Source organism: Phocoena sinus, chromosome X (assembly GCF_008692025.1).
Source record: "Phocoena sinus isolate mPhoSin1 chromosome X, mPhoSin1.pri, whole genome shotgun sequence".
NCBI classification, from domain to species: Eukaryota; Metazoa; Chordata; class Mammalia; order Artiodactyla; family Phocoenidae; genus Phocoena; species Phocoena sinus.
The window spans coordinates 96,369,188-96,396,003 of NC_045784.1; the positions used below are offsets into that span (position 1 = coordinate 96,369,188).

Here is a 26,816-nt window from a genome sequence, read left to right on the forward strand (position 1 = left end):
CTCAAATTAACAAGCTTTGGTTTACAGCCCATGATCCAGAAAGTAAAACTAGCTACTAAACTAAAATGTGATCACTGTATATAAACAGAGTGAAAGAAAAATCTGAACTGAAAACCTAAATGTAATAAAAAGGAGATTAGATTTCTTCAAAATAGGCAATCTAAATAATTTTCCCCATCTGTGATTTTTATCTTAGTTTGCTATCACATGGAAAAGAATGTCATTAATTCAATGCAAATCCATGCCCCTTGAAAACAACCAAAATGAGTAAGTGATGTACTAATTAGTTTCCTAATGGGGAAGGTTTTAATTGAACCATTCTATAATAACCTTCATCAAAATTTCCAGGGCAACTTCATAAAAGGATGTCAAACCTGGCCCATATTTTTATCCCCTTAAAAATAATTCTCAATGCACAGAAACATGGAAAGCTTATTTCTCTTCAATGCTGTTAACACTCAGGCCACTACATTTTCTGATGTCAGCAATCTCCTTCCCACAAATATTCCAAGTATGCACCACCGTCATTCTCCTTTCAATTATGTGGTTTCTCTGCTCCTTTACTGATTGAGTCCAGGCCTCTCGGATAATGAGAAGCATGTGCAGGGAAAATATGCTCTTAAAAAACACATACATCAGTTTCATCTGCATTATGAAAGGGGGGGGGATCATTTGTCCATATCAAAAGGATCAAAATATGAAGTTTGCTATGGGATATATAAAGGAAAAAAAAAAAAGATCAGCATCAATGCCTAAAGTTGGGGGGCAGTTATTGTGATCTGAAGCAACACCAAAAAGAATAAAGAGGACTCCCCCAATCCACCCTTTCTAGCTTGGCCACATTTATACTTAATGTTATCTTAATGTTGCTTTGGGGGGTATTTAAGTTCTGACATACACATGGAAATGAGCCACGAATTGTACAGCAAGCATAAATATTCCATCATTAATAAAAACCAGCTGTGTATAAAACACTACAATGGCTGGGTTTCAGTTACTGGCTATCATCAGTATGTGTCACAAGCAAATGTTACTCAAAACTTTCCCCCTTAAAACACACACACACACACACACACACACACACACACAGATACATGCAGAATTTTTTTTTTTTTACTCTTTTTAATCTTTTGGAAGAGCTTTGAAGAACTCACTGATCTCTATGGCACATACCAACTAATGTCTCTTTTTGAAGCTATTTTTCATCACTCCAGCAGATGCTAGAGTCCTCTTATTAGAACTTCAACTTACCACACAGAATGACAATGCTTAATTTTTATAAAAGCCAAGAGGGTCAATAATACAAATGTTGGGACAATCAATTATAGTCAGTAAGGGATTTGAGGCACCAAAGGGCACTGTATAAGAGAGCAAAGCTCATTAAAGTGAACACCTGCTCAGAACCCTATAATAAGCCTGCTCCGCCATCGTGCAGACACCTTTCATCCAATGACCTCAAAGCATGTGCCTAATATGAAGCATGCCTAAACACCTCTGTGAAATATTAATATCCTTGCTTCCCAGAAGGGTAACTGAAGCTCAGAGCATCTAATTCATTTACCCTTGGTCACGTGGCAAGTCAGAAAGGGTTGGGCAGAGAAACCCAGAGCCTGGCTTCAAGTCATGCAGTCTAATGATATTTCATGGAGTTGGGACAATAGTGAAAGTGACTTAACAAATGTCAAGGGCAGCCTATACAGTTAGAAAAAAGTAGATTTTCAAAACACAACTTAGGAGATGTTAGCAAATATATCCATCTGCATTTTCCCCATGAACACATATCATAAAAAATGTTCCTGTACTTAACTTGATACTTTCTAAGTACTAAAACCCATACTTTACTTTCCTATTCTGGCTAATGAAATTTAATCTAATTTATGAAGAGCCATTGGTTTCCAGGAGTGAGTCCATCCAAAATTGGAGATCATATGTATACTATACCTTCATTATCAAAGGAAAATTAAAGGACCGTGTAACTGAACTTTCATTATATGGTAAAGCCTCAAACGAAGAACCTCTTATGTGTGGGTCATCCTGCTACACCTACATGTCTTTTATTTAATTATCTAAAGCCCTTAGTTTCCTTACTATTATTTATTCTAATTTAAACATATTATTTTCAAAGCTATTAAAAATTTTTGTGCTTTCCCGCTTTTCCTTTCTCATTCAGGAGATTTCATAGTCTACCCAAATTTGTACTCTCTTGATGGGATATCATGATACAGTGATTTAAGAATCATTGCTAATGATTTAGACAAAGTAAACAGTGAATCCTAGTTCTCTTTCTGCTTAAAAAGAGTGGAGGAAGGGTAATGAGGTCAAGGGAGTAGCATTAAAAGCCTTGCTACATACATGAACACCCTAAATTACAGAAATGGTTTAGGGATTACTTACTAAATCTGTTAGTTTCTCCTGGCATTGGAGGAACAAGCGTGTGTAATTCCTCATATGTACTCAGTCAGGTTCTGACTTCATTCCTCCACATAGGTTTACAAAGCTAAGTCTTAGGTGAGCTCTTTTTAAAATTTAAAATCAGCATTGTATATTTCTATGACCTTCACTCTGTAAAATTCATACAAGTACAGAAACAAGGACTTGAAAGGAACTAGATAAAATGAACACAGGTGATCTGTTAGGATGATGGGATTCTTGATGAAGTTTTGGGCAGGGTCTTAGCTTTTTAATTTGATATGTTGTTAAAATACAAAATACAATGCATTTATATTGATATATTGATTATTGATATCTCCTTAGAGGTTTTTTGTTTGTTTTTTGTGGTTTTTTTTTTTTTTACATCCAGGTGACTACATGATTGCACTTCTAACAACCATTACACCTCATTCTAGTAGGAATCATTCACATTCACACCAGAAATGGAGGCCTAAGAAGAGAACCATAAGCTATTGATAACTGGTTCTCAAAATCACCCTGTCCAACCTCCCACAATTTACAGAGGAGGAAACTTGCTAAGGGTGGTAAACTGATTTAGAGTTGGGCCCAGAGCCAAGTCCCTCTCACCAATAGGCTCACTAGGAAAGCTTATTGTGGATTCTTTGATTAAAAATGGCATCAGTTGCTATTATTTTCGACAGCCTTGCTAGATACATGAACAGAATACCAGAAAAAAATTTTCTGGATCCTTGGGTTATTCAAATACAACAACTAGAATTTAAATCTTTTACCTATATGGGATAGAGTCCCATCCTTAAACTTACCAAAATCCATGAAGTCTGATATATTTCCAGAAAATCATACTAGCTCTCTTCTACAAGTAGATGTAGGCTGGGGCTAAACGTGGCCAGCATTATTACAAGCCAGAATAATTTAGACAATTAACTCCATGCCATGTAACTAAAAGATTTCAAAGGCCAAATAACGGCCTCACTTAATTCAAGAAATAATCATTACAACAAAATTCTAATGCCTTCCTTTATGCAATAAATATGTTTCTGAGCAGTCTCAGTTATAGTGAATTTTTATATATCAAGGCACTAGTTCAAAGGCACTAACTAGGAAAGCTATTTCTTTCAAAGAAAACTGTAGTGGATTCTTTTATAAAGCAAATGACCTCCTATTTTCCTGCTTTTTCCTTTTTTCTAGTTCAGATTTTGTGTGTTGTGTGTGGAAGGGGAGACATCCCTCCTTTCTCTGTTTTAAAAGGGGTCAGAAGCCCACCACGGAGGAGAGTAAAGCAGTATGGGCAGCTTGTTTAATGCCCCCTTAGTTCCTGAGACCAAATTCTAACCTTTGACTTGGGGGTGGGACCCTAGATTTTGGACCAAAGTCCACAAAAGGCAGCAAGAAACGAAGAAGTAAGCAAGACTAAAGACAACACATCATAGTAAACCACCAACGAAAATTCCTGGGGACAGGAAATCAATGGAGCACAATTCTAAACAAATTGGTTTAGTCCCAAGCTAATTAACTTGTCAAGCAGATCTCCAAACCCACTCAATCCATGGGGGAAAGAGGTGATGTAATAGGAGATTTGGGAACATTTACCCATTTACCATCCTAAAAGGCTCAGCCACGACCACACACACCTCTCTCCACTCCTTTCAGTGGGTTTAAGCTGGGCTTAATGGGTGCAAAGGACAATTTCTTCCAGACAGTCCCTAAGAATAGACTGTTCTCATGCATTCCAAATGCTCAGTCTCCATGGAGGAGGCTACCTGGTCACAAACATTTCTCAAGAAGGAATATATCCTCAACACTTCCTCATTGGTAACACCCCCTCACCCCAACAAAACAAAATTTCTAACCATCCTGAGAACTTTGGGGCACTTTTGGGGGGGAGAAAGGAAAAGAAACCTTAAGAGGAAAGCAGAAGAATGTGAGAAACTCCTCTTGTCTCCAAATGGAAAAAAGCCCTTAAAAAGTTGGATCAGAGGAAGAAAGGGGGATGGGGGAGAAGGGCTGCTTAATTACAAAGACACCCTTTTAAAGAAGGCACAGGCCCTGGGAGAGGGCTCTTAGGAGAGGCACAGAAGCAGATGTACCCACTTAGAATTCTGGCACTCAGTGGGACCTCAAGGTCATAGCATCCATCCCTCTGCTTTTTGAATAAACTGTTCTTAAGGCATTCTAGAAAGAGACTGATTCGTTCTTTACAAAACTTCAGAAAAAGCAACTCCACAAAACGCCTTACTAATGCATTAGTCTAATAAATCCTACTTCATAAACCAGAAATGAGATTTCAATTTCCAAATCCAAAACAGTATTGAATGTGAATTTTTAAATTCCCTTCTAAAATCTTTTAAATAGGTAAACAGATCCACAACTTTCACGTAAAAGTTACTCTACATATAAGCATGGTCAGAGGTTTACTTCATATCTAGACTATGAAGTAAGAAAAAGCACTTTCAATTTTACGGAGCCATAGACTTTACCAAAGAAAGAAGTATCTTAAAATGAAGTATGATGTAGTGCCAGAAAGTGTCTGTAAATGACACCGGATAAACCCATACAGAATAGCTGGAACCTGAGTTATCATCTGTAAATAGATGCAACTACTCTACAACCACCTGGCTATTAAAATGTCCCAGGCCAGTTATAAAATATAGTTTGGTCAGGCCAACTTTTCCTTTCCAGCTGATCTGAAATATGATACCCTTTAAAATTGTCACCCTGTAGCGTTCCTTCTCTCCTTCCTGCTTTCTCTTCCCCCATTAAAACCAACTAATGAACTTAGGTAAAAATATAAGTAAATAATTTGTTCCCAAATAAGCAATGTGTTGGGGACATCTTTGTAACTGGTTTTTGAACACCACCATTCTTATAAGTTTAACACGCTTGCTCAATTGGAGGTAGGTGGGACATGGGTGAAGATTTATCCCACAGCCAAAATGGTATTTCAAATTGTTCTTAGCTAGTAAATGAGGGTGCTGAAAGGTCTAACTGGGAAAGCTTCACAAAGACTGTCCTAAGAAAGGACTTTTCACAAAGCCTAGTTCAAGGAGACTTACATACACTTAGCCCTCCATTATTGAAGATTATGGTGACTAATTATCTTCCTCTCTGAATGGGAGAAGAGGGTTACATTTTTAAAAGCTTTAATCTGCCTCCCGACTTCCACTCTTCGTGGGGATGGGGGAGGACAGGGAGGATGAAGGAAAACTAAATTAGATACTTGATACACAAGGTGTCAGAAAATTCTAAAATACATGCTAGAGATTGGAAATGCCGTTTTTCACAAACTGCCCTTTCCTCTCTCATTTAATTGTATTTAGTCCCTTGCTGCAAATTACTATTGATATTATATTATTATTAGTGGCACTTTACCAGTGATTGCTCAGTCTACAAAGACTGTACTTTCCCTCTCACTTTTCCTTCTCTTCATTTGCATATACTGATAAGTCCATCTTGCTGTTGAAGTACCTACGTACAGTGACCCAGGCTTGGGACCCTCAACACACCTGCATGATCAGGCAAAACTAGTTACTAACATCCATAAAGCAAATAAGGGGCAACCCTCTCCTCACGACCACACACACACATATACCTAAAAGAGTGTCGCACTGCAGATCACTCCAGGCTAAGGCTTCAAGAATTCACAGCCCCTGGCGGAGGGGAGTGTGAGCCCCCACCCCAACCCCAAGCATTAGGAGTAACGCATCTAACAATCTGAGATAAGCGCGTACATTCCAGATGAGCTAAACGTAGCTCAAGTTTCCTTTGGTCTTTAATTCCTTTTGTGCTTAATGACCTAGAGACCTACAAGGACCCCAGGAGGCAAGAAAGTAAAAGTACCATCTAGTAGTGGTACCCATTAGCATCTCTGTAGGACGCGGAAAGGTGCGCAGACTCCTTAACCTATTTAACTTGCTGCACATCCCGGAAAACTCTCGGCCAGCAAAGTAGAACACAGGCATCCCCACACGCATCTAGATTGACTCACTCACGCGGAGGTTACGATCAAGTTCATGCCACCATGGATTCCTGCCCCAGTTCCCCGCGAAAAGTAACCACGCGTCTCCTACCCCTGAAGGCAACGAAGACAAGGTGACGACTCTGCTCGCTCAAGTGGCTTCGGTCCCGGGCCAGAGGCCAGGGATAGGCAGGAGGGAAGCCCCAACTCCCGGCTGCTTCCCTCCTCGCTGCTCCGTCCAGGCTCTCCTTGGTGGCAGTGCACAGGCAGGATACCGGGCCGGAGGGTGGAGCAGCGGATGGTCCGAGGCGAGACAGACTGGAGGTGGGGGTGGAGGGGGCTGTGAGAACTAAGAGAAGATGAGGCGAAAGGGAGCGGAGATGGAGGAATAAATCAGGGGGTCTACCAGCTTAGGCAGCCAGAAAGCTCCTCGGAAGGAAGGGGCGTGACTGCGATGAAGGCAGCTCCTGGGCAAAGGATTGGAGGTAGGGGAAGGGGGACGAACGGGTGGCTTTTCTTCTTGCGGTGAGCGGCTAGGACCGCCCAGGAGCCGGGGGGCGGTGGATTAGGGAGTGGGGCGGAGTAGAGGGCGGGGAAAGAAGGGAGGGAGTCGGCCTGTACCCTCGGGGCGGGGTGGGGGGGTGGGGGGCGGAAGAGAGGCGGGGCTAGGGGGCGGGGAAGTTCAAACAATTGATCGGCGGGGTCCGGCCACTCCGGCGAAAGTTGGGGTGGGGGGCCCTCACTCTGGTCCTCCCACTAAAGTGGCACGACTCGGTTACAGTAGCCCTGAGAGTCTAAGCAAGGACTGGCTGGGAGGAACGAAAGGGTTTTGCAAAGACTCCAATAATAGTGTACGGCAACAGCGGAGCGGAGTCGCGTGGGAGAGCTAGTGCAGCTCCCCGCCCCACAGCGGGAGGAAGAAAAACAAATAATAGAAATGCTGAAAAGCAGCTTCTTGCAAAGGTTGCTTAAAATAATTCAGGAAGGAGCAGCGATCCTTGGTTTTCCTTCCCCTCTTGCTTCCTATGACCAGCAGGCCCCCACCCAGGTCGCAACTCGGCGAGACACCCTCCTTTCTTCCTCCACTCCCTCTAGCCACCCCCTTCCTCCCCCGCGCCACCCTGCGTCCCGGCCCCCCTCCAGTTGGCAGGCCGCGCTGGCTGCAGGGGTGGCGTGGGCGGAGCTCTGCCAAGCCTCCGCCTCTGGGGCGGACTGAGAGGACAGGCCTGGGCGGAGCCGGCCCAAGGAGTAAATCCCGCCCACCATTCTTTGGCAGCTATCGGTTGGCGAATCCTGGCCTAGGGTTCCTGTGCGATTGGTTACTTGCGTCGTCGATCCGATTCTTTTGTTCCACCCGCCCTCAAAATTAATAAAACTAAACAAGAGGCCATTGTCTAGCTCTCGGTTCTCCCCCAGCTACTGCTGAGGAAAGAAAGATGAGACGCTTGGTTTCTCAGTCTCCTAAGAGAATGCGGCAGTGTGTCGGCCGGCTCTAGTACACCTTTATGGCACTGCCCGGCCCTCTGGGAACAGGTAACTTTTCTCCCCCCTTAATTCATTAGGCCAAGAGGGGGGGAAAGTATGAGAAGTGTCAATGTGGTGTTCACATTTCCCGGCTGCGAAAAAATTGATATTGCTTGAAGAACACAGAGGGTTGAGAACAGCCTCCTGGGACACTGAAAATCAACCATTTTACAACCGGGAAACGAAAGCACAAAGAAATAGCAGGATAAGATGGAATTTGGAACGAAAGGAAGAACTCGTTTCAGACTCAAGCACTTACCAGCTAGTTGTGCGATTTTCGTTAAGTCCCTTAACTTCTCTGAGCCTTCATTTTCCTATCTGTAAATAAAGGCTATAAAACATATCCTATTAACTTACTGGCACTGGTATATGAAAACAAAATGAATTGTGTGTGAAAACTCCGTAAACCACAAGGCACTCCACACGTGTATGTGTTCCTACTTGTGTCTGTCACATGGTGGAGATTCTCACATGTGTTTGGGAATCAAATATTCTGCTCATCTGTTTTAAGCATTCATAGCCAAGGTGTGTAGGTTTTGTGGCTTTATTTTTAAAAGTCAACTCTTTTCCTACACTTTGTGGCTCCCTGAAGTTAGAATAATAAATTACTCCTTTTCTATCCAGGGTAGGTGAGATTTCTTCTTTAAACTGTTCTGCAGTGGTGCCACGACCTAAGTCTATTGTGGTGCTGGTACTGAAAGAGGAAATCATACTGTGTATCTCTGAAGAGAACTTAAGAAAACAAATATGAGGGAACATTTACCATGGAAACCACCATTCTCTACAGATCCGTATTTCCTAGAAAATACTACAAGGAGGAAGCGAGTCTGTATGTAAGGCCTTGACAATGCAGAACTATTATAAGGAACTCATGCCAATGAGAAAATGACACCCAATTCAAGCTTGCCTACCGGGAGCTTCTGAGGGGCTGTGGACCAAAGCATGCAAGAGGAAATGTGCTCAGAGGAAATACCATCTCACTGTGAACAGGGTCCCAGAATATAACCAGGTACAGGAAAAGTAGTGGGGTAGCCTCAATGTGCAGAGGGCTCTGCTAGAGCTGCTGTAAGAATTCAGAAGCCAGAGCATGGGCAACAATGGATTCTTGATATGATTCAGTTTATGTGTGAGATGAAGTTATTTGGGTGATTTTTCCTGGAGAAAGTGAGATTTTGAGTGTTAAAGACATGGAGACATCTCGTTTGTGAAACAAAGGAAGATTATTCCAGCTTTGGAGGGATGGACAGCAGAGCTGGATAGGATGGGTATATGCTGCAGACGACTACTGATCAGAATGGCAATAGGATACTTCCTAAAATTAACACTGCTATTAAAGTGGGAAAAATAAAATATGTGGGCTTCCCTGGTGGTGCAGTGGATAAGAATCTGCCTGCCAATGTAGGGGATACAGGTTCAATCCCTGGTCCAGGAAGATCCCACATGCCGCAGAGCAACTAAGCCCGTGCGCCGTAACTACTGAGGCTGCACTCTAGAGCCCGTGAACCACAACTACTGAGCCCACGTGCCACAACTACTGAAGCCCGCGCACCTAGAGCCCGTGCTCTGCAACAAGAGAAGCCACGCAATGAGAAGCCCGCACACCGCAATGAAGACTAGCCCCCGCTTGCCGCAACTAGAGAAAGTCCACGCACAGCAAAGAAGACCCAACACAGCCAAAAATATATAAAGAAATAAACATTTAAAAACTAAAAATATGCACATGGTAAACTGAAAACACTACTGAAAGTAGGACCATAAAGAGTTCCTCTCCACCACTCTGTTCTCATAGTCCCTTTCTCTCCATACATGTGTATAATCTTCAAAATATATTATTTGCATACACGCACACACTTTTCATTTCTTTACTCAGCAATGTCTCTTAAATATCCTTCCATCTCAGGATAACTTCCTTTGCCTCATTCTTTTTCATGATAGTTCTGTGTTCCAATGCATACATGTGCCAAAATTCTTTTACTCATTCCCGTATGGAGAGGTGATTCAGGCCATTACAGAAGATGCTGGGAAACAAACCCTGGTAGCAAAGGTCTGGTGGCTCTGTTTGCAGAATGCCTGTCCCCAGCCTTGAAGTTGCCCTCCCAAGACTTTTCCAAACCTGCCTTCCCCACAGCTAGTGGGGCCTTCATACAATGGAAACCCCTAAAACACTTAATTCTTTTAAAACCCCCCTCCTCAAATCCTGCCTTGGGCATTATTGATCTCCTCCAATTTTGAATTTTGTTGGGGTAGAGCATTGCACAGCACTGAATTTCATGGTGGATCAGGCCCCGTGTGAGTCACTTTCTTAGCCTGTGGCTAATAACAGGTTTTTTAATACCTCGTCTTTGCGCAGGTCTTCTAAGCGTCTTAGGTGTTCCTTCTCCCCTGCCACGCAAGACTTCCTTCTGTTTTTACCCTGAAAACCCTTCAGTTTGTTTAAACTGAGTCTGAATGTAAAGCTATGCTTTGCCAGCTCTACTTAAAAGGAAGGGGGAGGGGGGCCAACATCAGCAAACATTGATGGAGCTGCTATTATGGACAAGACTGAAAAAACAAAGAGGGATGAGACTTGGCTCCTGCCTTCAAGGGTATATACAGAAAAAGACAACTAACAAGCATATGCTAAGTGCTAAATGAATGGGATTGACAGTAAAAGCTGTGGAAGTTGAGAGCAGGGAGCGAAAACTAGTTCCAGAGAGTGAGTTTATACAGCGAAGTATGCCACACACATTTAACTAATCCCCAGAGCATCCCTGTGTCTTCATATCCTGACTGTAAAATATAGAGAAGCCTCTGGGGGATACCAGGAGAATTAACCACTAACTGTAAAACACCTGTGTAAAGATGCAGGGTTACCTAAGTACATTAAGAACCTCCACATATCGATAATGGATGTAATGATCATTTAAAGAAGTCAAGAATCTCCATCCCAAACTATCTGTCCTATTTGACTTTTTTCTTTTTTCAGTGCAATGCAACTCCTCCTTTAAAATGCAATAAAAAGCAGGAGTGGTTAGGACTTGGTGCTTTCACTGCCGTGGCCTGAGTTCAATCCCTGGTTGGGGAAGTAAGATCCCTCAAGCCGAGGGGCGTGGCCAAAAAATGCAATAAAATTCAATGTCTATGCGCTAAAAAAAAGGCAATTAAAAAATCAAGGTCTTCCTTAAAAATATTATGCTAAGTGAAAGAAGCCAGACACAAAAGAACATATATTGTGTGATTCCACTTATCTGAGTTACTTAGAATGGGCACGTTCACAGACCCAGAAAGTAGCATAGTGGTTATCAGGGCCTGAGGGGAGGGACGAATGGGGAGTTATTGTTTAATGAGCACAGTTTCTGTTTGTGATGATGAAAAAATTCTGGAACAAGATAGTGATGACGGTTGTACAACATTTTGAATGTATTTAATGCCACTGAATTGTATACTTACAAATGGTTAACATGGTAAATTTTCTGTTATGTATATTTTACCAAAATAAAAAAAAAATTTAAGATACCAACCCTCAGGCTCAGTGTCAAGAGACAAGGCCAATTGTGGAGGCTGCTAAGAAGGCAGGACCCCTCTAAAGGGGGCAGCTTGGTCAACACCACAGGAAACGCAGGCCCAATGTAGCGAGGACTTCTGATTTTTCAAGAGAAACCAGAAGTCAAATGTTTTAATGTAAAACCTCCTGGTTTTTTATTTCGGTAACTAATAAATATTTTAATTAAAAAATCTGCCCTTTGCATGCAATATTTTCCCCAATGTACAGGAAAAGTACAAAGGAGAACATGGTTTATAGTTGATTCCTTGATCCTTGGCTAGATTTTTCTAGAAGGAAAGACCACAAAACCATAGGGCTTTGTATTGAATGACATTCTTCCCCACCCACCAAGTCAACTGGGAGTGTGAAATGAGCACATCTTCCTCTAATTGCCTGGTGAACAACTCAATCATTTAAATGTATTTAGAAACAAAAGCAGAGGCAAGCACATACACCAGGGAAAATAAATCCTAAGGATTTATGGGTCCACATAACTCTCCCTCTTCCCCCCAACGCCAGAAAAAAAATACCCTTCAAATATATTCGACAAACACTGAAAAGCAGCCTTCTCCAGGACACCTCTTAAAGTCAATCTCTTATTTATTCACAAGGATACTAGCCGTTGCACATACAGAAGCCAGCTGATTAGAAAATAGCAGCTTTATCTGAACAGGAAAGGATCAAAGGGATACATATGCAATACAAGCATTGAGTTAAATTCTCTTCCTTTTGGGTTCCCCTCCTCCCCCCTTCCACCCTTCCCAAGCATATAAACACACACACAAACGTGCGCACACACACAGTCCAGACACAGGAAGTTTGAAGCCTGATCCATGCATGGAAAACAGCAATGTGGGAATTCAGGAAACAACACCAGAACTGTGCTCCAAGGCCAAGACCTGCTCCAGCATTTGGGAGCCAAGTTACTCCTGGGGTACTTGTGGGCCCCAGCATTTTGGAAGTAAATCGGCTGTAGAAAAATAAAGCTGCCTGCAAGTCTATTCCCCAAGCACCTCCTAGGGTCCTGTTTGAGTAACCTGGGTTCGCCTCTTTATGATTTATGCAGGGCTTCACTTCAGCTTAACTAAATATCATATCTCCTTCAGCAGCTTGAGTTTCTGGAAAGGCCCAGACTGTCCATACTTCTCAGTAGGGTTTGTTTGCAAAGTCCTAGGTTAGCTGGTGCAAGAGGGAGGTAGGGAGACGGAGGAACACACATCAAAGTCTGCACTCTAAAAGGTGGTGGGATGAGAGGAAGAAGACGATTTAGTCAATGATAAAGAATAAATCGCTGAAAGCAAGTCAGAGGCAAATCACATTCCTGAGCCAGTAAGCTGTTTAACTGTACAAAGTTAGCAGGATTTAAAGGAAGTTCATCCTCTGACATTACACTTTGCAAATAAACTCTTGATTGATTCGGCGCTTTCTCTGTTTCTGTAGTTGCCAGAGTGTCTGAGAGTTGTTATCCCAGTTGGAGAAGAAGGCTGTGACTGGAGTAGAGATTTATCTTCTCTGGCATGCTGCCCCACTTCAGTAACTACACGGAAAGGGTAGGTCAATGCCATTCCGGTGTGATTTAAGGCAGGCTCACCTTGCAGCCCCCAATTAGCCTTCTATTCACGTTCGCCACGGTCCCGTGAGATTCGCACAGGAAAGACCCCTGTTAAAGTGCAAATATGTAACCTGGGAAGGGTTAAATATTAAGCCATCTTTGGTGTGCTCTGATGGAAAAGGTGTAGGCTTTTGGAGTCACTCAAGCCTGGATTTCGGTCACAGCTCAAATACTCACCAATGAGGTAAATTACTTAACCATGCTGGGCCGCGGCTCCCTCATCTGTAAAGTAGGGATAATAATTTCTCCACCGTGATGGGGTTGCTGTAAGGATTAAATGAACTAACATATTTAGGGGCCTTACCATGATTCCTGGCTTTTAGTAGTCACTTAACACCATTTCTTTATGCCCCTCTGTTCAATCTTCTTAGGGAATTCCAGGAGTTAGGACAATGGGTTCGCTTAGTGGCCTACAGGGATTAAGGCTCTGGTAATCACTCTTCCCTACTAACCCTGCTCAGTGGGGCAGTGTCGTACTAAGCATATGGGTTTTAGCACCAAATGGACCTAGTGTCACAGTCTTTGTTCTGTCACTCACTAGCTATGTGACTTTGGGCCTATTGGAGCCTGTTTCCTCATTTGTAAAAGAGTAATAACAGCACCTATTTCACTGGGGGAGTGATGAGGATAAAATGACAGCCATGTGCAAATATTAGCTAATATTTTGTGCAATGGCTGACTAGAGTTTACTTTTATACCAAGCAGTTACTAGTGAATGGTTTTAGCAAGAGTGTTGAAAATCCTTAAGCATTAACAGCGATGTGTTCCTGGTTTCCTGGTTTTGGCTAAGGAATTTGGGGTGCCGCTGGAGCAGCTACAGACATCTCAGTTCCAGGCAATTGGAGCTTCTCCCCTCTCCCAAGATTTTCACAGTGTTTTGGAAGGATATGAACGAAACAGGGATTCCTAGGAGGTGTTGCAGGAGATTCTGGGATAATAGCGTATTCTTGTTGTGGAGTGTGGGCCTGAAACACTCAGGCCTCCAGCTCTTTGAATCTCACACTTTTCCCTGCCTTAGAACACTTGCCCATACTATTCTTTCTGACAAGGACCCTACACATACCTCTCTCCACTCCATTCTTCACCTCGCTGACTCAATCTTATTTCTCAGGCCTCAACTTAAATGTCACTTCTTCAGGGAAATATTCCCTAAGCAGTAACCTCTACCCTAGTCTCCTGTTTAAACATTCATGTGAATTGCATATTCTACGTGATAAACTATATCAGAAGTGGTATTAGTATACAAATAATACTTAAATTATTCAATAGGTAAATTATTTAATTTTGTCTTCCAGTCTGGAAAATCATTGGTCCAGGAAGACGCTTCAGGCGTATCCTATAGCTTTGTGTATGGCCTGGCACCCTCTTGCTTACTTCCTTAGGGATACACATGGGCTGGCCTGAGTTGGTCATTTGTTAGAGTTCTTCCTGTACTAGGTGGGCACATTGAACTAGATGATCTTTAGGGTTCCTTGCAACTCTTGACTGCCGACTTGTCAGATGCTGACAAGTTTGCCGAATGCTGGAGTTGGAAGCTATGTCAGAAGTGTCATCCATATCCTCCTGCCTCCCAGTTCCTTGATCTTGGTGTATAATGGGGAGTTTTGAAGTATGTCAAGGAAATGTGGGTGTGAACTGTTTAAGCACAAGGTGGTATATTTATTTGGTGGCTAGCAAATGAGTGCTGTGAGATCAGAGGGAAGACAGTGTAAGTATGAGCGCTAGGGAGTAGATTCATTTGAGTGTGACTGGCTGGCTGAAGGCCTTTGATGGCAAGAAGATTGTTCCAGATGACTTTATGGATGGTGTCGCTTCCTGTATTCCCATCAGAACCGTAAACCAGGAATAGTTTTACCAAAAGCAGCCTAGTATAGTGGGAGAAACGAAGCAGTTTTTCATTCAGGCCAAACTGGGTTAAGATCCCCACATTCAAGTGGCTATATGACCTTGGATAAATCACTTAATCTCTCAGGTCTGAATTATAATTTGTTGGTTGGACAAATATGTATTGAGTATCCACTATGTGCTCAACACTGTTCTAACCACTTGGAATGCATTGGTGAACAAAACAGGCAAAATCCCTGCCCTTACAGAGCTTACATTTTGGAGGGATGTGGGAATGGTGAGTAGATATTTAAAGATCTGTGAGGATTCAGAGTGTTGTCCACACAGTCCCAGAACATGGTAGGTACTCAATAAATAATAATAGTATTAATAGTAGTTATTATTATTATATTTTTAGTAAAGCAATCAACATCTGTAAAGTCAGGTAATTTCTATACAAACTCAAATGTCTATACAAAGGGTTGTTAAAAAGAAACAAGGAAATAAACTCAGGTGAATCCAGGTAATTTCTATGTAAGAGATAATAGATGGCTTGAACAAAGTACTTGAGATTCATGTAATTAGTAATAACAGGTGGCTTGTATGAGTTTTTCCATCCTAAGTGGCAATATTTTTTCCTACTATTTAGTAGCGGTTCCCTCTGTGGCAAAATTTAACCCAGGGTGACCCTAAGTCATAGGTTTAACCTATGATATTCCCCCTCCACCCACTCCTGGCGTGCTCCTCCCCAGGTGACATTAACCAACCAAACGTTTTACAAAAGTTTGATTTCCCATGCCTCTACTCCCATAGCCCCCTTTCTAGAAGCATAGTGTCAGAGGGGTGGGAAAGAAGGGAAGGCTGCTCATACTTTTTCATGGCTCATGGTTTCTAGTTGGATAAAAAAATTTTTTTTCAATTTTTACCTCATTGCAGAACAATAGAACCACAACTTTTGTTTCACAGTTTATGTAGTTCATTTCACAAGGTGTCATGTTTCGTGTACTATAGGGTTTCCAACATTTCAATTACCACTCCCCTCCCTCGGGAGTGGGACAGGCATTGAGTCAGGGTGTGCTGTGGGCTAACGGCACCTCATCCCTAGCTCCCTCCCTCTTTCCGTAGGCTCCAGTTCCCTTCCTAGTTCCTCTCTCTATCAGATTACTTTTCATACTGTCTTGTAGCTATTTATTCTCTTGATTCCCAGTTAGACTTTAGGTTCCCCGAAGGTCATGGACAGTGTCTTAATCACTGCTGTATCCACAACACCTAGCACACGCTGTATCTGGCCCATAGTGGGTACCTAGGAAATATTTGTCGGGTCAAGGAAACATATTTCATGACACAGGTTTTTTGTGTAAATGAGTCATTTATAAGCCTTTCCAATTCCCCATCTCACTTTGTGTTTAAAACCAAAATCAAAGCTATTTTTCTCAGCATCTGTGATGAACCGAGCAGGCAAAGTCATTGCTCCAGTGTACCCCTCTGCCCCAGGTAAAAAAACCCTGAAGCCATTCCAACCCTATCTTGGTGGCTTTCCCGGGATACCCTCAATATTTTAAAAACTCATCTCCCTGTTTCCTTGGAATGCAGAATCTGGATTCAGAACTATTTCAAAGTAAAACCTTTTTCAATTCCCAGCCTTCTGAAAGCCTGAAGTTTTTTCACAGCTCTACCATCCTGACCTTTTTTTGTTTTTTTATAAATTATTTACTTTGGGCTGCGTTAGGTCTTCGTTGCTGCACGTGGGCTTTCTCTAGTTGTGGCGAGTGGGGGCTACTCTTCGTTGAGGTGTGCGGGCTTCTTATTGCGGTGGCTTCTCTTGTTGCGGAGCACAGGTTCTAGGCACGTCGGCTTCAGTAGTTGTGGCATGCGGCCTCAGTAGTCGTGGCACCTGGGCTTAGTTGCTCCGCGGCATGTGGGATCTTCCTAGACCAGGGCTCGAACCGTGCATTGGTAGGCGGATTCTTAGCCACTGCGCCACCAGGGAAATCCCTACCATCCTGACCTTCTAACTTCATTTCTGTCCCCAGCCTCTCCAGCTCCCAAGTGGGTCACCTCTCCCCGTGGATGTACTTCTTTGCCGGCCATTTCCCACCTTGGTGTTTTGTCACTAAGAACACTGGCAGTAGTGTAAAAGTAGCACTGGATATGAACTCTTGAGAGATTTGAGTGTGGCACTGCTATTTACAAGCTGTGAGAACTTGGGCAAGTAGCTCAACCCTTTTGAGCCTCAATTTCCTCATCTGTAAAACTTGGGAGAATAATCTCTGTCATGTTTTAGGACCACACTGGCTTGTTGTGAACTTCAGATCAAACAGTGGTGGTGAAAACACCTTGGAAACTGAAATATATGGTTATTTTCAGGACACCTGTGGTTACTGTGGTTACCACCCACACTAACCCTTCCTCCTGGCAATTAGGCACCAAACATTTATTTAGTCTTAAATGCTCTAGCCCCAGGCTATAGCTGGGTGGGGGAAGCATTGTTCTTCCTATCTTCTTGACAAGTTGATCTCAGCTTAAGACTTGTTGCCCTCAGGTCTTTTCAGTCAGCATCTGGGGGGAGCCCCTCCCTTGGTTTCTCAGAAGCATATTTGTCAGGTGTTCTTTAGATACTCTGTACTTTCTACCTTCAGGCCTGCTTTGTCCTCCCTAGTGAAAAGTGGTTCCTGTGGGGGAATGGGAAGGGAACATTTCTAACCTCTTCCTCTCCCGCACCAGAACTCCCAGGGTCCCCAGACTCCAATTTTTCAGGCATGATTTCTTTATATCCATCAGGGTCTACCCCATAAGGTATTTTAGACTGATCCCAGGCAGGTGAGTTACATTTTGCAGAGATTTTACTTATTCCCAAAGTGCAGTCTCAGCTGCTTGGTAATTACAAAGCCCAGGACTTCCCCTGCTTTGTGGTCAAAAAACACCCTGAGCGTTTGCCTCTCCTTGACCTCAGCTTCCAGACTAGGTTTGGGCCTGCTCTGAAAGCTCCTGGGGGAGTTCCCCAGCTTTAATTTGGCCAGATGCTCAGTGTCCTGCTCAAATCACACTCACCGATTTTTTTTCCACTTTGAACAGCTTTTGCACAGACCGTTAGATTCACTCAAATCTGGCTCCCTCCTCCAGCTAGTTCTTCGTGCTGGGAGTGTTGCCCTACTTAGGGTCTGAGGATCACTGGGTAGTTAGCTTTGAGTTTAGTCTTTCCCTCATTCAGAATCCTCTTCACCATAAGCATTCTTCAAGCTAAAATGCAATTGAAATTTACACACACACACCACCTTCTAGAGCAAGGGTGGACAAACTGCTGCTAAGAATTCTTTTAAAAGCATTTTTAAAGAGTTGTTAAAAGAAACAAAGGAGAATGCACTGCAACCAAGACTATAGGTCTATAGCTTGCAAAGCCTAAAATATTTACTAGCTGGCCCTTTACAAAAAAGTTTGCTGACTCTTAGACTTTTCCTTAATATCCAAAAACAGAGTTTGAAGCAGTTTTGACCCTGTCACCTTCTCTTCCAAGGCTACAGGAAATTTCTGACTTATTTATTGCCACATTTAACCATCTCATCTCTCTCTTCCATTCAATTTCTAGCCTGGCCATGAAGAGTTTAAAAGGTTTCTCTTCTACCTCCTGAACTCACATTTCATTTCTTTCCCAGGGAATAAATGAACTTCCTTTGGTGAGGCCAGCTCCCTGCTCCCTCCCCTTCTGCCTCTAATTAATATTCCTTTGACTTTGGTGGACATTTTGGAAAGTGAGAGCTCTTTGCTCATTTTCACAGAATCTTAGAAAAATGCCCAAGGTAATTTGAAGACGGAGCAGATGTTAATATGGGGAGATTTCTGTGGAGGACTAAACCATGGAGACACTTAAAATCCCCCTGCTATGGAGACTAACTCTGTTTCATCCACAAGGTGATTTATTTCCATTGCTCTTTGGAAGAAGACAGGATCAGTTTACTAAGGCTCAGCTTACTCAGCAGAAGGGCTAATCTCCTCTGTTAAAATGTATTTTTCTGCCGAATTTAATCTTCCTTTCATTCGTTTTCCTTGTGCACTACCTTCCTAGTTATTGAGGGTGGGCCACACCTAAAGAATGTTGCCAGACTCAAACAAAGAACATCAGTACTTAGTCCAAACACAAATACTTACCGAACAATGAACAACTATTAGATACCTAGCATGTGATTGGTGCCATGTGGCGTACAAAGAAGTCTAAACTTGGACTCAGCCTCCAGAAACTCCAGTGTAGCTAGAAAGATAAAATGCTAAGATAAATATGTAAAGGGTTCTCTGATATAATTCAGATGAATGAATATCCTCAATTTTAGATAATCTCTCCTGATTGTCTCATAACACAAATTTATTTGTCAAACTGTCATTTTATCCTGAATATGTGGTTGCTGTAACCATGCTTGCTATATAATATAGCAAGGAAGAGAAGGGAGAGAGCTGTATGAACTTTGAATGGCAGAGAAGGTATATTGTATGTGTTCAATGAAGATTCCTTGAATGACTGTAGCTACGTAGAGAAGTTAGTAGAGGACATTTCAAGCTCATGGAATAACTATTTAACTCTTGCATTAGAAGAGTTTACAATTTGAAAAACTCTGGTTTGTTTTCAGTACAAGTGAGTTGTCAGTTTGTGTAGAGGCTAGGAATACTTCAGTTCAGATGTGTAAGGTTGGACCAGATTTTTCAGGAACTTGAATGACAACTAGAACAATTGGAACTTGTTCTTTTGGAGGTTTGGGAGACTAATGAAAATGGTATTTTATGAAGAGTAACCTGGTTATGGTACAGAATGGTTTAGAAGGTCTGTAAACTGGGGTCAGGAAGACTTTACAGAGCATTAAGAACAATAAAGGCCAAAAGAAGGAGTATACAACCTCTTATTCATTCTGTCAAGTTCTCCTTGATGCATAAATGCTATTTAGTGAGGGACCAAGACTGACAGATACCAAGTTTGATTTTCTTGGATCATTTACCACCCTTTGAAGAATACATTAATTACTGCGTACATCACATTTCACAACCAAAGTCCACACGCCTATCCACCTATCCTGGGACAAGAGCAGATTCAGTTGGGCCGGCGGTGGGGCAGGGTGCACAAGGCCAACCGGTGGCCAAGATCATAAAAGTATTTCAAAGATACCTGCAAGTTTTTCCCCCCTTAACAATGTCTCTTCCACCTGCTACTGAGCCTTCAGAAGTCAGACTTTTTATGATCTCACAGAACAACATGGGGACATGTTGACTGATTCCAAAATCAATACCATCTGTCATATCTCTTATAAGACCCAGGTATCAAACTGCATGCTGAAATCCCCTGAATGTCTCATAGGCATCTCAAAATTAACATGTGTAAATCCAAACATATCATCTGCCTCCATCCCTACACGTAATTCTCATTTGCTTCTTCCTATATTACCCATCTCCTTGAATGACACCACCATCTACCTTATTGCCTAATTACCCAAGACAGAATCACAGGAGACCTACAAAAATCTCTCTCTCTCTCTCTCTCTCTCTCTCTCTCTCTCCAGAAATTATTGCCTCCCTGGGAAACGCTCCCTCAATTCTCCTAGTGTGTGTTAGATGTTCCTCTGTGGCCTCTGCAGTATTCTGGTTATAGTTTGAATATAAAATAATGACATTCAACTCTATTGTAATGGTCTGTTTGTCTTTCCCTCTAGAAAATGAGTTTCTTGAAGGAAAATGTCCATGAATTTTTTCTATCAATGATGTCTTCACATAGTACATCCTTCAAAGTATTTATTATTGGAATGGATGAATAAATGAGTTTGACCATATTCACAGTGATATGTAAAGGTTCAATACCTGATCCCTCTGGAGAGCAGTTTTGATAGGTAGAGCAGGGAAATCATGATGGTGACAGAGGATTGAAAATATGGGGGGAATGTTGGTATGTGGAGTATTAGGGGATGCTATGAGCAGAGAAAAAAATCATACTGAACGGTCCATAGAAACTGCCCATCATTGGAGAGGGCAAGCCTTGGCAATCTAGGAATTTCTGTTACAACAGAGAAAGAGTGCAGCCTCGTTAGGAGAGCCAGCTGACTTCCTGGGAGATTTAGCAGGAGGCTATAGAAGGAAGAAGACTTTCAGATTCTGGTCACAAGAAAGCATCTGAGTGAATGCATCATCAACGACCTCCTCCTTCTCCCCCACCCCTGAGTGATTCTCTAGAATGAGAGTTCCTTAGACCTGTGTAAGACGATCCATGAGATATTCAAGGGATGCCAGGACTGGCCTTGAGGCACTGACTACATGATATGATTTGAAGGGCATAGACATGCTCTACTCATTTCTGCCTCATCCCATAAGGCTCGAGGCAGAGTCTTGAACATAAGGAGGTATTCTTTCAATTTATAACATGTTTAATGAGGCAGTGGGGTATAGAAGAAAGAGTATTGGACTGGGAGTCAGAAAGACATTGGGAACTAGTTCTAACTTTTATACATTCCTGCTGTCTGACCATGAGAAGTCACTTCAATCCTCTGTCCTGCAGTTTCCTCTTCCTTAAAATTAAGATGTCAGTATCTACTTCACAAGGTTGTTGTGAAGAATACAGTGAGCTGAGTGAGTGAAAGAAAATACCTGGTCCGATCAGGCAAAGAACACATGCTCAATACATGTCAGTTGGACCTGAATACATGAATATGAGAGGTTACAGAAACCCTGCCCCAAAGGATTCATCCACCGCATGTCAGTGCATCATTAGAGCCATATTCCTTTTGGTTTTGAGTGCGTTTTGATCTCTAAGATAGCCCTGTTTAAAAATAAAATACTTCTCTGAGGGGGTCATAACTCAACCTGACACTTGTTATCAGTTAGTACCTTAGTGGGCAAAATTACCAAAGCCAGACAAAGCAAGAACATGACAGGGACACAAGTAAGGGCACCTTCCTGGGGGTAGGCAGAGGGGAGAAGGTGGAGCATGATAAAAAAATGGGGGTCCCTAACTATGTATATGGGAGTGAAATAAAGACAAATACTGCCTATTTCATCAGTTTGTCAAAGGCTTGCCATGGAGGCAGCAAGGTCTGGCTTGGGCTCTATTACTGAGGGTGACATTTAATTGGCCTTAGATTTGCACCATAAACCCTGAGGTGAAGGCCTCATAATGTGCACTAAATGAACTGTGTATTTTATTAAAATTTGGGAGTGAAACAGTGCCACAGTGTGGTCCCTGCATAGTGTTTCATAAAATGTGTGAGAAGTTCCTCATTTTAGAGCAGGAGATAGATCATTGGGAATATGGATTCATTGGGAAAGATATGGGCAGAAAACCAAATGTAAAGCTATCCTAGAACCTTCCCCCTTTCCACTTCCCTACTTTCCTCCCATGGCCACTTCAGAGGGACAGAGAGCTATGTGAATGTGTCATTGGATAAATGGAATCGTCAGAAATGCCAGGAGAAATCTAGTCTTTAGAGCAACTATATACCCTCTATATATGAGCAAATTAGACAAAAAAATATGTGTTTGCCAGGTCACAGGGTAGGGAAAAGCACCTGTGGGGCCCGGGAAATGTCCTAATCCATCACAGAAGACAAGTCTGCTTTAAAGCAAGAATAGAACCTGTCTTATCTTTGTCTTTCCCCGGTTCCTAGCATAGTGCCTGGCACAGAGTAAATTCAGTAAATGTCTCATGGATACCCAAATAAGAGTGTGCTTTAGTTTCCTAAGGCTACTGCAGCAAAGTGCCACAAATTAAATGGCTTAAAAGAACAGAAATTTATTTTCTCACAGTTCTGGAGACCAGAAGTCCAAAATCAAGGTGTTGACAGGGCCATACTCCCTCTGAAGCTTCTAGGGGAGGATCTTTTCTTGCCTCTTCTAGCTTCTGGCATTCTTTCACGTCTGGCAGCACAACTCCAATCTCTGCCTTTGAGTTCACATGGCCATCTTCCTTCTGTGTGTCACTGTGTCTCTACACAGTATTTTCCTCTCTGTCTCTTCTCCTCTCCTTATAAAAATACCAGTCATGTTGGATTAGGACCCACCCTAATGACCTCATCTTAACTTGATTATATCTGCAAAGACCCTATTTCTAAGGTCATATTCACAAGTACTTGGGGTCAGGATTTCAACATATCTTTTTGGGAACATAATTCATGTCACAACAGGGCCCAAATGAAACCAGGTCCCTGATTGCATTTTCTGGTTATTAAGTTTGGAGAGCACAATCTTTCTCTGAATCTAGCTTCAGGCTTGATCTCTTCACTACAGTGAAGCTCTCACTTCCTCTCCCAAAGATTTTTTTAAGGGGAAAAATATAGGTACAATCTTTTTTGAATGGCCACATTTTTAATATCTTAATTCACTTGGACAAATGGTACGTCCATCCCCATTGTGTTAGGTTTGCTTACTTTTTTTTTTAAGTGCTCTTTGTTCAAATTCTTTCAGTGTGACAATGTGTTTATTTTCTCTGGTTTGCAAATATTGGGGTGGGGAAAGGAGGGCTCTTAAGGAAGCAGGAAGTATCGAGATGCTGATGAAATACACAGAAAAAGTTCCTGTCCTACCCTTTGATTTGCCAGGCCTGGTTAGCATGGCTGTCCCATATATTCTTCCATATCCTATCTCATATCAGGGCCTTCGGGTTGCTGTAATCAGCCCTCCCTCCTCCTAGTTGAATACCTAGCTTGGGGCTTACCCGTGTCCCTGGTTCCCGATCAGTAAATGAGAAAGGAGGATAAGAGCAGGGTTTCTCAATCGGGGGTTCACGGACTAACTAGAATCTACAAGACTGTGAGTGGATATGTGCGTTTCTACTAGTCTCCTGTGGCTGATGTAACAGATTACCACAAACTTGGTGACTTAAAATAACAGAAGTTTATTCTCTCACAGTTCTGGAGGCCAGAAATCCAAAATCAAGGTGTCAACAGGGCCGTGCTCCCTCCAAAGGCTCTAGGGGAGATTCTGTTCCTTGCCGCTTCCATTCTGGCCACATCTCTGCCTCCATCTTCACACTGCTTCCTCCTCTTCTGTCTCCTCTGTGCATTTCTTATAAGGATACTTGTCAATGGATTTAGGGCCCACGTGTATAATCCAGAATAAATTCCTCATCTCAAAATCCTTAATTTAATTGTATCTACAAAGACTCTTTTTCAAAATCAGGTCACATTCACAGGTTCCGGAGATTAGGACATGAATATATCTTTTAGGGAGCCACCATTCAACCCACTACAGCATTGTTGTTGTTGTTTGGGGGGGCAGGTCCACAAAATTTACCAGATTCTCAAGTGTCTGTGATACAGAGAAACCTTAAGAACCAGTGATCTTTGGGCTTCCCTGGTGGCGCAGTGGTTAAGAACCTGCCTGCCAATGCAGGGGACATGGGTTCGAGCCCTGGTCTGGGAAGATCCCACATGCTGCAGAGCAACTAAGTCCGTGCGCCACAGCTACTGAGCCCGCGCTCTAGAGCCCGTGAGCCACAACTACTGAGCCCATGTGCCGTAACTACTGAAGCCCAGGCGCCTAGAGCCCATGCTCTGCAACAAGAGAAACCATCGCAATGAGAAGCCCACGCACTGCAGCCAAGAGTACCTCCCGCTCGCCGCAACTAGAGAAAGCCCGCGCCCACATGCAGCAACAAAGACCCAACGCAGCCAAAAATAAATAAATAAAATAAAGAAATTTATTTAAAACAAAAGAACCAATGCTCTTTAAAGCCTTTTGAAGCCCAACATTCTGCTGTTCTGTAACTGATGAGATAAATGTTACCTGGCCTTAGAAAAAGACCTTACTTGTAAGAGATGCTCAGTAAATTTTTGTACATTTGATTTGACATTGGAGTTATAGAAATGTTGATGTATCTAGCATTATCGAGCACTTACCATGTACTAGGTGCCATGTATTAGGTGCTATTCTAAGTGTTATATGTGTATCAACTCATTTAATCCTCACAAAACCTTATAAAGTACCATACTCAACCCTATTTTTCATATGAGGAAGCTGAGACACAGAGACATTAAGTACTTGCTTAAGGTTGCACAGTTAATTGTTGGCAGACCTCAGACTCTATTTTAGCCAGTCTGGCTTCAGAGCCTATGTTTTTAACTACTATGTTTTGTGAAAGAACCCTGTTTACATTTTAAGATTTATGGAGCATCCAGTGTCATAAAAGATAAAGAACAGCTGTGGAAATATTCCAGATTAAATGAGGCCAGAAAGACATGAAAGCTAATTTAAATACTGCACCTAGACTGGGTCCTGTATGTGAGGGGGACAGTATGCTACAGAGGACATTATTGGGCCAATTGACAAAACTAGAAAACAGATGGTAGATTGGATAAAATATTGTACCAATGTTAATATCACTGAAGTTGTTAACTGTACCATGGTGTGTAAGAGAATATCCTTATACCTAGGAAATATACACCAAAGCATTTAGGGGCAAAGGGTCACGATGCATGCAACTTACTCTCAAATGTTTCAGGAATATAGTTACATTAGATAGATAGGTAGATAAAATAAAATGCGGTTAAATGCTAACAATAGGTGCATCTGGATGAAGGGTATGTGGATATTCTTTGTGCCTTTTTTTTTTTTTTTTGACTCTGCAGCGTGGCTTGCAGGATCTTAGTTCCCTGACCAAGGATCGAACCCCGGCCACATCAGAGAAAGTTCAGTGTCCTAACAACTGGACCGTCAGGGAATTCCCTGTGCCATTGTATTCTTGCAACTTTTCTAAGTTTGAAATTATTTCTAAATAAAAAGCTATTTTTTAATGTATGGAACATTTATGTATAGAACATAATGTATGGGGAACTGGATGGCTCCCCTTTGTTAAAATATTTGCATTTTATGCTAAATAAACAAATAACATATTTTAGGTTTATAATTCAAAGATGCTAACATTATTGAGTGCCTACTATGTGCTAGGAACAGTTACATATATTATCTTATTTAATGATTCCCCCAAACACTATGCTATTTATTTCTAATCCCATTTTACTGATGAAGAAACTAAGATCAATAGAGTCCCAGTGATTTGCTTAAAGCTCAGGACAATTATGTGACAGAGCTGGGATTTGAAGTCAGCTTCTCTGACCGCAGGTCTAGCGCTTTTTACACTATGCTACAACTACCTCCAATTACAAACGGCTGATTTCAACATTTCTGAATATAGACATCTTTAACTATTTTCAGCCTGACTTTCTGACCCAGTGGTCAGAATGTCATTGGGAGGGTTTTCTCCCTTCTCTGGCTGCAAGTGATTATAGCCTTGAGCCCTGAGGAGCCAGAAAGGGAGGATCAGTCTAAAGGAACAATGTTTCTGTCCTTGTTTGATAAATGGAATTAGCATTACCACACGAACAGGAAATGTTGAATTGTTAATAGCCTCCCTTGGGTTTATTATATATATAGTATATCTATAACTACATGCCTTAGCTATACCCAGGAGGTATTCAAGACAAGTACTGCCACCTGAAAGTAATGCTGTCCTGTTTTCTGTCAGTCTACTGACAAGAATAGAGGTTAAACATACTGATTAATTTTCTAATATTACAACATGGCACAAACATATAAAGTTAGTTACAGGTTGATTGAAACATCCTTTATGATGGGATGGACATAAACCAATCAGCATATTTATTGAATGCCTACAATATTCATAGCACTGAACTAAGTACAGTGGGGAATGTATGGTAGATATAGACTATGTCCCCAGGACTTAGAAACTAATTAGGAAAATGAGACATGGAAACAAATTATTATAATACAAGGCAATGCTTAGGTAATGACTACATAGGCCAAAAGTGCTACAGGTGCCCCAAGGGTAGATAATCACTATGGTCTGAATTCCTTAGGGAAAGCTTCTTGGATGAACTGCAGCTTGAAGGATGAGTAAGATTTGGATAGGCAGGAGAAAGGCATTTCAGCATATGGTCATGGAGGTGGGAGGGCCTAGGTTTCATGGGATAGAATTGGGTCAGATT

At 42.1% G+C, this 26,816-nt stretch overlaps 1 protein-coding gene across 1 annotated transcript in view; it reads right to left on the reverse strand.

Moving 5' to 3' along the window:
* Positions 1–6,879, reverse strand: part of AMOT (angiomotin) — a 63,021-nt gene extending 56,142 nt beyond the window's left edge. Inside the window, exon 1 of the mRNA XM_032620479.1 lies at positions 6,480–6,879. The gene's annotated coding sequence lies outside the window, so the exon portion shown is untranslated. The remainder of the gene's footprint in view (positions 1–6,479) is intronic.
* Positions 6,880–26,816: the final 19,937 nt, after the last annotated feature.